Here is a 14270-nt window from a genome sequence, read left to right as displayed (position 1 = left end):
CAAATCAACTCATTATCATTAGAATAGTTTTTTTCAAAACAAGTTTAATAATAGGAACATCAATTCTACTCTGTCACTGTCTATGAAGCCTTTGAACTCATTATAAGAAGGTAAGAAAAGTCCCACCACTACCTCAAAAGAACTACTCTAATAAAGAAAATAAACTAGAATGAAAGATCTTTGTAAACGCAAGGAGTTCTCACCAAAATCTAGATTTGAGTGATCTTTAACGAAACCCCTGGTGAGGATCTCTAACACCTATATCTGTATCATGAAATGATACATCACCGAATGAAGTCAGTACATGGAATGTATAGTATGTAAAATAGATGAAAGGAAATAGGATCAACAATACTCAATATAATGCAACTTGATTCAAGAGACTCAACTCTAAAGTCGACTTAACTCAATAAGCATATAAGTTTAAAAATAAATGGTGCTTTGAAAATAGACTCAATGATATGCAACTCAACCAAATCAAACCATTCATTTTTAGGGAGTTTCTCTAACCGACAACCATCACTTATGAGCTACTGGTCATACAATGCTTTGCACTTCCATTGCCACATCCTTCCAATACTTTCTCAGAGTAAGGGACAATCAACCTTATTGGATCCACAATCAATCAAAGTCTCTTTTGGGGACTAAAGGGGCATAGCCTCTATCCTACGCTGGCTACATAGTTTATGGGGGTTTGAGTTGTTATTTACTATTACCCCAGTCAGTGCTTAATACTACTCACAAAAGACTCAATGTGCTCATATAACCAATCACTTTAATTTGTTCATATCATCTCATCTAGTCTCATTGAACTCTCATCAAACTCAATCTCATCTCAATCATCAACTCTTTTATTTAAAACATTCTTTCAAACTCATTCATTTCTCCTCAAAACTCTATCTCAAATAATCATTTATACTCAAAATACTCATGTTTAAATATTAGAAGATTAAGAATCTTGCAAACTCAAATCAGGCTCAACTCACTCTCATTAAAAAATGTTCACAATTAATGCTTTAAAACTCCATCAATGCATAAAACATAAATGCAATCTTAATTAGGGTTCATGTTATTGAAGACATGAATGTATACCTCAAATACCTAATTTATAGATATCATCAATACATATTATTTATACAAAAAAACTCAGTAAAAATTATATATAACTCAAGAACTCAATTCTTGGAAACAAAAAATTCAAACTCAACTCGACTCAATGAAGATGTAGGGCATGTGGTCAAACTCAATCCAACATTATGAGTAGCCTTACATACCTTGAAATAGAAGAATAATTGAACTTGAAGAATAAATATTGAGCGCTTGAACCCTGGGGTACAAATAAGAGACTAAATTTAGTCCCAAAAAGCCTGGGTTAAGTTTGGGAAACATGGAGAAAAGACATTTTTTTCCTTCATTAAAACTGACGACAGACAAAAACTGACCCTCAGGTCCGCTACTGATCCCTAGCATCAGTTTCATAGTTTTTGTCCTTCTCCACGATGCGAACACATCATGCACTCTATTGTCTTAAGAATTCCCAGAGCCAAAAATAATCGACCACAGACCTGGTCCCCTTATATCATTTTTCATAATTCTACTCTTCGTTTTGGAGTAATTTAAGTTAGTATAGTATGGGGTGTTACGATATCTCCTCTTGGGATTATTCGTCCTTGAATGATGACCAAGTAAAGAATTTAATCAAAGAATGATTATAATGCATGAACTTCAAACATCAAACTCAAGAATAATTCACTCAATCTCATCAAACTCTAGAAGGTACTAACTTAGATATAAGAATAGGAAGAGGAATAATACATTCAACATCGACACTAGGAGAAAAGAATAGATGTGGGTACTTGGCTTTCATAACCTCTTCATCTTCTCTTGTAGCCTGCTCAATAAATTGATTCCTCCATAAGACTTTAACGGATGCAACCTCTTTGGTCCTCTACTTGCGAACTTGATAATCAAGAATCTGAATTCGCATTTCCTCATAAGTCAAACTCTTTTTCACCCAATGCTCTCATTAGGAATGACAAGTCTTCCAACACTTCTTAAGCATAGAAATGTGAAACACATGATGAATAGTTGCTAACTCTGATGGTAGTTGCAGCTCATTGGCTACCTTACCAACTCTCTTCACAATCTGATAAGGACCAATGTAATGTGGACCAAGCTTTCCTTTCTTCTCAAACCTCATCACACTCTTCATAGGTGAAACCTTAAAATACAACCAATCATTCACCTCAAACTCTCAATCTCTTCTCCTACCATTAGTGTAAGGCTTTTGTCGACTTTATGTAGTCTTTAGCCTTTCTTGAATGACCTTTTCCTTCTCCATAGCTTAGTGAAATAAGTTTAGTCCTATCAACTCAGCTTTCTCAACTTTGAACTAACTAATTGGTGATCTACATCTTCTCTCATAAAGATCTTTATAAGGCTCCATCTAAATGATCGAATTGTAAGCAAACTCAATAAGAGGCATGTGGTCATCCCAATTAATTTTGAAATCCATAATGTAAGCTCTCAACATCTCCTCTAAAGTCTAAATCATATGCTCTGCCTGACCATCTCTCTTAGGGTGAAATGTGGTACTAAGGTTAACTCTTGAACCTAGACCTTTCTAAAATGACTTTAAAAAATGAGAAATGAATTGAGCTCCCCTATCTGAGATGATAGAAAAAAGAACTCCATTAAGTCAGACAATCTCTCGAATGTACAATCTGACATAGTCCTTTTTGGTTTTGATACTCTTAACTAGTAAGAAGTGGGCTTATTTGGTCATTATATTCACAATTACCCAAATTAAATTATGTCATCTGCGAGATTGCGGTAATCTTGTAATGAAGTCCATATAAATCATCTCCCACTTTTATTAGAGAATCTCAATATTCTGATCCAAATCACATGATCTTTGTTACTGAACTTTGAATATCAAAAGATATGTGCCTCTATCGTGATTCTTTCTCAAAGTCCTTTATTACTCGGAATACATAATCTTCCTTAATACTTTAAGACTCCATCTCCTCCTTTGAAAAAAGCCACAACTTTCTGCTTATGAACATCATCCTTCAATCAAAGTATAATGGTTTCTTGGTCTTGCTTTCCCTTTACCACAACAACTAGAGAGGATTAAGCCCCATTTTGAATAATAGCACCACCTTCACTAGAGTTAATAAGCTGAACTCCCAAACGTGCTAGTGTATGCACCTCTTTATCCAACTCCCTCTTTCTTTCCTCCACGTGGGTAGTGCTCCCATTGATAACCTTCTAAGAGCATCAGCAACAACATTAATTTTACCTGGGTGGTAGAAAATGCTCATGTCATAATCCTCGAGCAACTCAAGCCATATTCTTTGTCTCAAGTTAAGATCTTTTTGACTAAACACATATTGTAGGCTCTCGTGATCAATGAACACATCCACATGCACACCATATAAATAGCGACGCCATATTTTTACTGCAAACATCACTGTTGCCAATTCGAGGTCGTGAGTCAGATAATTTCTCTTATGTATCTTAAGTTGTCTAGAAGCATATGCTTTGACTTACCTTTCTGCATCAATACACAACCCAATCCAACTTTGGACGTGTCAAAATAGATCACAAAGCAATTAGTTCCCTAAGGTAGGATCAACACTAGAGCATTAGTCAATCTAGTTTTCAACTCCTGAAAACTTTTCTCACAAGTATCAGACCACTGGAACTTAGCATTTTTCTGAGTCATCTTAGTCAATGATGATGATATAGATAAGAATCCATCAATAAACCTTCTGTAAGGGATGATCAACATCATTAGGTCAACAATAAATCAAAGTCTTAATTTTGGGACTAGAGAGGCATAGCCTCTATCCTACGCTGGTTATATAATTTATAGGGTTTGAGTTGTTATTTAATCTTACCCAAATAGGGTCTCAATATTACTCCTATAAGACTCAATGTGCTCATATGCTCAATCAGGTTAATTTATTTAAATAATCTCATCTAGTCTCATTTAACTCTCATCAAACTCAATCGCATCTCAATCATCAATTCTTTTCATTTAAAATATTCTTTCAAACTCATGCATATCTCCTCAAAAATATATCTCAAACAATCATTTATACTTAAAATACTCATATTCAAATAATAGAAGTTTAAGAAACTTTCAGACTCAATTAACTCTCATTCAAAAACTTTCACAAATCATTATTTAAAACTCCATCAATGCATAAAAATTAAATACAATCTCAATTAGGGTTCATGTAAATGAAAACACAAATATATACCTCAAATACCCAACTCATAGACATCATGCACACATATGTATTTATAACCAAAAGCTCAATGGAAATTATAGATAACTCAAGAACTCAATTCATAAAAACTCGAAACTCAAACTCAACTCGACTCAATGAAGATGTAGGCATATAGACGAACATAATCCTACATTATGAGTAGCCTTACATACCTGGAAATCGAAGAACAATCAAACTTGAAGAATGAAAGTTTAACGCATGAACCCTAACCCTTTATCTTCTGTCCAATCTTTGTTGTCAAATAATCTAAGTGTTAAAGAGAGAAAATACCCCTAGGGTACAGATAAGGGGAAAAATTTAGTCCCAAAATGTCCTAGAATAAGGTTGGAAAAGGTGGGGAAAAGACAAGTTTGTCCCTCATTAAAACTGGCGACTAACAACAACTGACCCCCAGGTGGGCCATCAGTTCCACAACGCAGATCTATTCCCTAGAACCATTTTTAAAGTTTTTTTCCTTCTCCAAGATGTGGACACATTTCCTACTCTACTGCCTTAAAACTTCCCAGAGCCAAAATAACAGCCCAGGTCAGCGACACAGACCAGGTCCCATTACCTCATTTTTTATAATTTTACTCTTGGATCTTGGAATAATATAAGTTAGAATAGTACAGGGTGTTACACTCGAACTGCCTCAATATTGGTTTGATCCACTCTAATACCCTTCTTGGACACCACATAACCAAGAAATTCCATAGAATCAAACCAAAACTCACATTTTGAGAACTTTTCATATAGCTTCTACTCTCTCAAATTCTGAAGCACCAACCTCAAAAAACATATGATCCTCCTCATCTTGGAATAGACCAAGATATCATCAATGAAAAAAATCACAAAAGAGTCTATATAAGGGTGAAATATCCCATTTATCAACTCCATGAATGTTGTCAGGGTGGTAGTCAGCCCAACTGACATAATTAGGAAGTTATAATGTCCATAATGGGTTAGGAAAGCTGTCTTATGAATATATGATGGCCTAATACTTAGATGATGATAACCAGACCTCAAATTGATCTTAGAGAACAAAGTCTCTCCCTAAAGTTGATCAAACATAATATTAATATAGGGAAGAGGATACTTATTCTTGATAGTCACCTTGTTCAACTTTCTATAATCGATGTACATCCTTATGGACCCATATTTCTTATTTACAAATAGAATCGATGCACCCCAAGGTGAACATTAGGGAAAATAAACCCCTTACTCAATGAATCGTGCAACTGTTCTTCCAACTCAGTCGGAGCCATGTGATAAGAGAAGTCAAAGTATTGGAGCTCATTAATCTTTGATAAGTCAACATAGGAATGACGAACTATGCTAAGGAATGTCGTACCACCATGATTGTTAAAGAGATGAACATATCTCATCTCATGACCTTTTCCAAATAAATTGAAGAAGAAAAGCTCAAGGAGATGAGAATGAGGGCCCAGTATGAAAGTGGGTTCTCTAATGCTAGGAACGGTGGTGGTAGTAGTGGCCTCTCTTAACAAGGACAAGGTTTGGGGAGGAAGTTTACTAAGGATAGAGTGTCATATCGTAAAGTACAAAGAGGAGAAGGTGTGATTATTAGTAGCCCTTCTTTTTTATAAGTGTGCAAAGTATGGAAAGAATCATGCAGGGAAATGCTTAATGGGAATGGGTGCTTATTATGGATGTGTAAAGATGGGCCATAAGCAATTCGAGTGCGCTCATGTTTCCAAAAAAGGTGGATAAGGTCTTTCTCAGGGAGGCCAAGTGCAACAAGGTTCCCAAGCTCAACCTAAGGGTGGCCAATGCAACAACCGATTCTATGCTCTTCATGCTAGGCAAGATGTGGATGAGACTCCTGATGTGGTCATGGGTATGTCGCGGGTCTTTAACATTGATTTTTATGCATTGCTTGATCTGGATGCCAGTTTGTCTTTTGTTAATCCTTTCCTTGTTATGTGATTTTATGTATGCCCTGAAGTGTTGTTTGAATATTTTTCAATTTATACTCCCGTTGGTGATTCAGTGTTAGCTAAGAGATTTTATAGAAATTATCCCATGTTGGTCTTGCATTAGATATGATCAATTTTGAAATTATTCTTGGTGTATTAGTTATATGCCTCTTATGCATCCATTGATTGTATAACTCAAGGGTCAAGTTTCAATTTCATAATGAGCCTATTCTTGAATCGAAGGGTAAAGATTCGGTGGTTAAAGGTAAATTCATATCATGTCCTAAGGCCTAAAAAATGATTTCCAAAGGGTGTATTTATCATATTGTGTGAGTTAGGGATGTTGATTCCAAAACTCCTACTCTTGAGTCGGTTCCTATAGTTAATGAGTTTTCCAATATGTTTCCCGATGAGTTGTCTGGTGTTCCTCTAGAAAGGAAAATTAACTTTGGCATAAATCTCCTTCTCGATATTCAATCTATTTCTATTCCTTTTTATCATATGGCTCCGGTGGAACTTAAGGAGTTGAAAGAACAATGAATAACTTGTTGGATAAAGGTTTTATAAGGCCAAGTATATCACCATGGGGTGCTCCCGTGTTGTATGTTAGGAAGGAATATGGGTCGTTCCGAATGTGTATAGACTAACGATAACTAAATGAGGTGACTATAAAGAACAAGTATCCAATTTCGAGGATAAATGATTTGTTTGACCAATTACAAGGGGCGAGTTACTTCTCAAAGGTTGATCTCCATTTCGGCTATCATCAACTAAGGGTAAGGGAGTGTGATATTCGTAAGATAGTGTTTCGAACAAGGTATGGTCATTTTGAATTTGCAGTCATGTCTTTTGGGTTGACTAATGCTTTTGCTATTTTCATGGATTTGATAAATTGTATTTTCAAGCCATACTTGGACACGTTTGTGGTAGTGTTTATTGATGACATCTTGATTTACTCCCGATATAAGGAAGATCATATGGGACACTTGAGGATTGTGTTGCAAATATTGAGGGAGAAGAAACTATTTTCCAAGTTTAGTAAGTGTGAATTTTAGCTAAGGAAAGTTGCATTTCTTGTCCATGTGGTATCATCTCTGCTATTTGAATATGGAACATGATAACAACGGGGTGATGGGATTAAGGTTGATCCAAAAAAATGGAGGTGGTAAAGAATTGGCCTAGGCCATTATCTCCTTCGAATATTAGAAGCCTTTTAGGCTTGGCCAGATACTATAGAAGGTTTGTTGAAGGGTTCTCCTCCATTACTTCACCTTTGAATAGTTTAACCTAGAAGAAAGTGAAGTTTCAATTGTCGGATGAATGTGAGATAAGTTTCCAAATATTGAAGGATCATCTTCCGTCGGCTTCTATTTAGACGTTGCCCGATGGTATCGATGGGTTTGTCATTTATTATGATGCCTCATGTGTTGGTTTGGGTTGTGTTTTGATGCAAAATGGTAGGGTAATAGCCTATACCACAAGGTAACTTAAAGTACATGTGCCATGACCCAAATCAGAGCCATGATGGTGGCTACTATAACTCCCGAGTAGGCAATCCAAACCCAAATCAAGCGGAAGTCAAACCTCAATTTGAATAAATAATTAATAACATAAGGAAGCTGAAGCAAGGAAAATATAACAAATGAAAAGTCGGGCCAAAGTATAGATATGTAAATTTGATACAAAATATACAAAAGGCCCGATAGCGATCAAAAATGATGGACCTATACTAGACCAACCCCGGACCTGGTGTAATCTATACAAGAGTTATTAAGAACAAAACCTGACAATATATAAGTATACAAGGCATAACTGACTGTCCAAAATACAAAATACAAGTCAGTGCAAAAAAGAAAATGTAACAAGTCTATGAACGCTCGAAGCTCACCATAATTCGGATCTGGCATAGCTATAGAGGATCAGGCAAGTTCTGGGGGTGGATTGATCTGGGAGCTGCATCAAAAAGTTGTTGAAGTGAAGTATGAGGACCATAACACGAGGTACTCAGTAGCCATCATAGGCCAATCAAGCTCAGAAAGAATGAATATATAATAACCAGCACGATGATACTAATAATAACAGAGAAGAAGCATAAAACTATGATCTCGGGGAAAAGGGTACAGGAAGATCATATGAAAATCAAGTAAATTCCATAAATCATGTGATCACATCGATAATCTCAACTCATAAACTGTCAGAAGGATGAAAAAATGTAAACTCGTAGTTACGGCTCAACACTTTCTAAAAGTATCATGAAGTGCTCGTAATAACCCTCAAGCTCATCAATAAAAGGGTCACTCAGAATCATACCTTGAGCTCATCAATATTAAAATAGTAACCCAGAATATGTATCAATGGGCCTCTCAGAATTCACACCTCAAGCTTATCAAATGAAATAAGGTGTAGCCCAAAGTCAGTAAAAGGGCTACCCGAAATTATACCTCGAGCTCATCAACCATGAAATGTCATAAATAAGATATCACCATATTTTCCTAAATTCCTCATATTTATTTATCCTCCGAGAGTCTTAATCCCATCTTTTATTATTTCCTTTAAAAGATTTATTGTAACACCGGTGGGGTAAATGAGACAAATAGCATGTCAAACATCATATATCACTCACCTGAGACTATAGTGTACCGAAAGCATGGCCTCGGGTCCAATATTTTAATATCATACGCAAACAAGGCACAAGCATAAGTCAAAATCATATCAAGTGACCAACCGAAACCAAACAAGTCGAACACGCAACATCCTAAGTTCAAACCACCAAGGAGCAAGTTTTAAGGATTCTAAGAGATGCAAACAAGTCAAGATATCACCTAGACTAAGGCTCCAAGGCTAAATCTCAAACTAGTCACTAACGATGATCATCAGTTCAAAAATGCTCAATAGGATATCAACACCTAAATTACCAACCTAATCACACATTACCACTCAAAATATATCAATTCTAACCAAGCCAAGTCTAACAAGAGGAAGCCATAACCTACCTCAAGGCCGAAACCTCACACGAACCACTAAACCTGAGCTTTTCCCTTCCGGACTACTCCAAATGATACCAATCAATCAGAAATGGAATTACAACATCAATACGGTCGTTATGACATTAAAATCATCGAATTTAGAGTTGAGTTAATTTTTGAAGTAAAAATCGGGAATTGTGGGTCCTTCTTCGCAGCTTACGGAATTTACTTTGAGAATAGGACTTACATGCTAAGCCTAGCTTGTGCTCCAAAAAGAAGAACAATTTATACAACCCAAAAACTACAACATCAACCAACACCAAGGTCTTCAATCTAGCAAAAGAACCACAAATATTTCAAGGGAAAAGGGCAATTTACCTCCAAGGAAACCTTTGCTCTTAATTATGAATGTACCAATGGATTCCCCTCAAAATTCCACACAACATAGCCTTTTGAATTGCACAAATCACCCAAGTATATAGAGAAAAATGAGTTTTGAAATTTAGGGCTCAAATTTGAAAAACGGACCAAAAATAAGCCTCTGATGTCGCTAAAGTAGAGAAATGAGTTTTGAAATTTAGGGCTCAAATCTGGAAAACAGACCAAAAATAAGCCTCTGATGTCGCTAAATCAGAGAACCCAGTGTTCGCTTAAGTGAACACCTCAAAGAGGCGGGCATCGCTTTAGTGATGCCAGGTCGCTTAAGAGATGGTGTGTCACTTTAGCGACCCTCGGCCCTAGATGATTGGTACCTTTAGAGACCTTCTGGCCGATTTATCGACACTCGCTTTAGCGACCAGGATTCTCTTTAGCGACGGCACCAACTTCCTGCTAGTGCAAAAAGAACTTTGCAGGACCAATTCTTCATCAATTACACATTTGAAATTCTCATACGAGGTCATTTTACTAAACAGTGGATCCCACACCCAAGTGCCATTTTGTACAACGGATCTTGGAATTAGACCGGAAGCCTTGAGAAGGGAACAAAGGGTTGTTCTAGACCAAACTTGGCATTTCAAAACTATCCGCGCTATCAGAATTTCCATTTGGGCATAGTTTCCAAGAATGTTGATCAAAGTTAATCATAGGTTAACTTTCAAGGTCAAAAGTGACAAATGGCCCCAAAATCGTACTGGTTACCTCGATACTCATGCCGACCTTACTACTAGCCTAATTTAGCCATTCTGGAGCTGATGAAACTGTCAAAATTCTCTTTTGAGGTCCTTTACCATAAGTTATGACCGAAGTCATCTTTTCAAGTTATAAAGATTCCAAAATAGGGAAACGAGCCTAAAACCATTTTGAGCACTCAGGAACCAAACCAAAGGTCATTCTAAACCAAACTTGGTGTTCTGGAGCTAGCCGCGCTGATGAATTTTCATTCGAGTGCATTTACTAAAAATGTTGACTGAAGTCAAACTTGGCCAAAACTTTAAAGTTAAAATGCCTAATCACACAAACTTACAAGGAAGACTCCAAAACTCAAACCAACCTTCCTTCTAGACCATAATGACTTTTCCAGAATAGATGAAACTGACTGGATCGTCACCCAACATCAGAATCTCTGAAGGTTGACTTAAGTCAACTCTTTCAAAACTTAATCTTCAAGAATGGCCAAACCTCCTAAAAACTCAACCGAACACTTTTGTGGAGTGTACCCCCTATCCCAACACCATATACATGCTACAAGGACACTATAGAAAGGGATAAAATTGTAAAAACACATAAAAGCACGAAAATGACCTAGGAGATCATTACAACATCCACTAATAAAAAGACTTTCGTACTCGAAAGTAAATGAAGAAATCTACCTAGTGGCTCAAAAAGGTAAAGATATCGAGTCCGCATATCTTGCTCGGTCTCCCAAGTAGCCTCCTCGATTAGACGATGCCTCCACTAGACTTTCACCGATGGAATCTCTTTAGACCTCAACTTCCTAACCCTTATATTCAAAATAGCCACAGGGTCCTCCTCAAAGGCTAAGGATTCGTCAAACTGAACTGAATTCCACTGAATCACATGAGACTCATCTTGAACGTACCATTGTAGTGTAGAAACATGGAATACATGGTGAACACCTGATAGTGCTAGGGGTAAGTCCAACTCATAAGCTACCTCCCCTACCCGTCTCAAGGTCTCAAAAAGGCCAATAAACCTGGGGAAAATCTTACCCCTCCTCCCAAATCTCATCACACCATTCATGGGCGACATCGCAGGAATACCCAGTCTCTAACCATAAACTCTAAAGGTCACACCCTCTAATTATCAAAACTCTTCTGCCTACTCTGGGCGGTACGAAGCCTCTAGTAAATCATATGAACTCTATTAATTGAATCACGCAGCAAATCAGTGCCCCAAGGCCTAACCTCAAAGGCATCAAACTAACCCACTATAGAACGATATCTTCTACCATACAATGCCTCAAAGAGAGATATATCAATGCTCAAATGGTAGTTATTATTATATGTAAACTCTGCCAAAGACAAGGACTGACCCCACTGAACCCTAAAATTAATAAAAAAGGCTCGTAGCATGTCCTCCAAGGCCTGAATGGTCCTTTTTGACTGACCATCAGTCTGGGGGTTAAAAGATGTGCTGAGCTCAACTCGAGTACCCAACTCTCAGTGTATAAACCCCAAGAAATATAAAGTGAACTAAGTACCATGGTCTAAAATAATAAATACTGACACAAGATATAATCAGACCACCTCTCAGATATATATCTGAGCCAACCTCTGTGAAGTGTAGGTAGTCTAGACTTGTAAAACGTGAGCAGACTTGGTCAATCGATCTACGATGACCCAAATAGAATGAAAACCTCGGAAGGTGCATGGTAAACCCACTACAAAATCCATAATTATCCACTCCTACTTCCACTCTGAAATGGGTAGTCATTGGGTCAAACCACCTAACCTCTGATGCTCGAACTTAACCTACTAACAATTCAAGCACCTAGCCATAAAAAATGCAATGTCCCACTTCATCCCACACCACCAGAAATATTGTCGTAGGTCAAGATAAATTTTTTCCGCACTGGGATGAACTGAATATCTGGAATAATGGGTCTCCTCAAGGATGAGCTTGACTAACTCTCCAACTCTAGAAATACAGATACGAACCTCAATCCTCAAAATGCCCTCCAAATCTAAGTTTGCCTTCCTATCCTCTCCACTGAGTACCTTATCCTGAATTACCCTTACCTGTGGGTCCTTGAACTATTGTGCCTGAATTTGCTCCATCAAGGAAGATCTAGCCTCAACACAAGTAAGTACCCTGCCCGGCTTAGAATTATCAAGATGAACCATCTGGTTAGCTAACGACTAAATTTCTAAAGCTAAAGGACACTCCTCAACTAATAAGATAGTCAAACTCCCCATACTCACCGCCTTTCGGCTTAAGGCATCTGCTACTACATTTGCATTGCTCGATTGATAGAGAATAGTGACGTTATAGTCCTTCAGCAACTCTAACCACCTGCGCTGTCTCAAATTAAGGTCTTTCTAGCTGAATATGTACTGGGGACTACTATGGTCAGTGTATATCTCACAATGGGCTCCATACAAGTAATGCCTCTAAGTCTTTAATACAAAGACTACCGCTGCCAACTCTAAATCATGTATGGGATAGTTCCACTCATGCAACTTCAGCTGCTTCAAAGCATATGAAATAACTCTACCCTGCTGCATCAGAATGCACCACAAGACAACACTTGAAGCATGACAATACATTGTAAATCATTGGTCCTCAACAGGAAGAGTAAGAATAGGATCTAAAGTCAACAACTCTTTGAGCTTTAGGAAGCTCGCCTCATACTCATCAGACCACTAGAAAGGAATATTCTTCTGAGTCAACCTTGTCAACGACATTGCAATAAAAGAGAACCCCTCCACAAACCATCTGTAATACCCTGCCAATCGATAAAACTAAAATCCATAGTAGGAGAAGTGGGCCTAGCCTAATCACAAACTATCGCTATATTCATCGGATCTACTATAATCTCATCCTTGGATACCATGTGCCCTAGGAATGCCACAGACTCAAGCCAAAATTCACACTTAGTGAATTTGGCATACAACTGCTGAGCCCGCAAGTTCTGCAGTAATATTCTCAGATATTGCTCATGCTGCTTTCTGCTCCCAGAGTAGACTAGAATGACATTAATGAATACAATGAAAAAGGAGTCCAAGTAGGACTTGAACAAACAGTTAATCAAATCCATGAATTCTACGGGGGCATTAGTCAACCCAAAAGTCAATACTAAGATATCATAGTGCCCGTATCGAGTCCTGAAAGTATTCTTAGGTATATCTAACTCGCTAATACTCAACTGGTGATACCCTGAACTCAAGTCTATCTTAGAGAACACTGCTACACCCGTAGAACTGGTCAAATAAGTCATCAATCCGCGTATCGGGTACCTATTTATGATAGTCACCTTATTCAACTTCCTATAATCAATATACATGCGCAAGGTACCAGTCTTCTTCTTCATGAATAGAAAAGGAGCACCCTAAAGAGAAATACTAGGCCTGATAAATCTCTTACTCAGGAGTTTTTAGAGCTGTACCTTAAGCTTTCTCTACTCAACTGGAGCTATCTGATACGATGGAATAGAGAATGGATAAGTACCTGGCTCAACATTAATGTCAAAATCAGCATCGCGCTCAGTGGGAAGACCAGGTAGATCAGTGGGAAAGACATCAAAAAACTCTCAGACCACCGAAGTAGAATCAATAGAAAGAGTGTCAACAATAGTGTCACGGACATCAATGAATAGAACATGAGCACCCTAGGGAGACACACTAGGCCTGAAGAATATCACCCCATATGGGACATGACTAACTGCACCTTCTCATACGACCGGAGGAATACCAGGCATACATAACGTAATAGTCTTGGAGAAGAAATCCAAACCCACATGATGAGTAGACAACCAATCTATGCCTACATTCAAGTCAAAGTATACCATATCTAGCATAATCAAGTTTGCTTTAGTATCATACCCTAAGATAGTCACCATACAAGATCGATACACTCGATCCACTACTAAAGAATCACCTACGAGGATAGATACACACATAGGCATAGGC

This window comes from Solanum dulcamara, chromosome 8 (assembly GCF_947179165.1).
Source record: "Solanum dulcamara chromosome 8, daSolDulc1.2, whole genome shotgun sequence".
Classification (NCBI taxonomy): domain Eukaryota; kingdom Viridiplantae; phylum Streptophyta; class Magnoliopsida; order Solanales; family Solanaceae; genus Solanum; species Solanum dulcamara.
Note: the sequence above shows the minus strand (reverse complement) of the source record.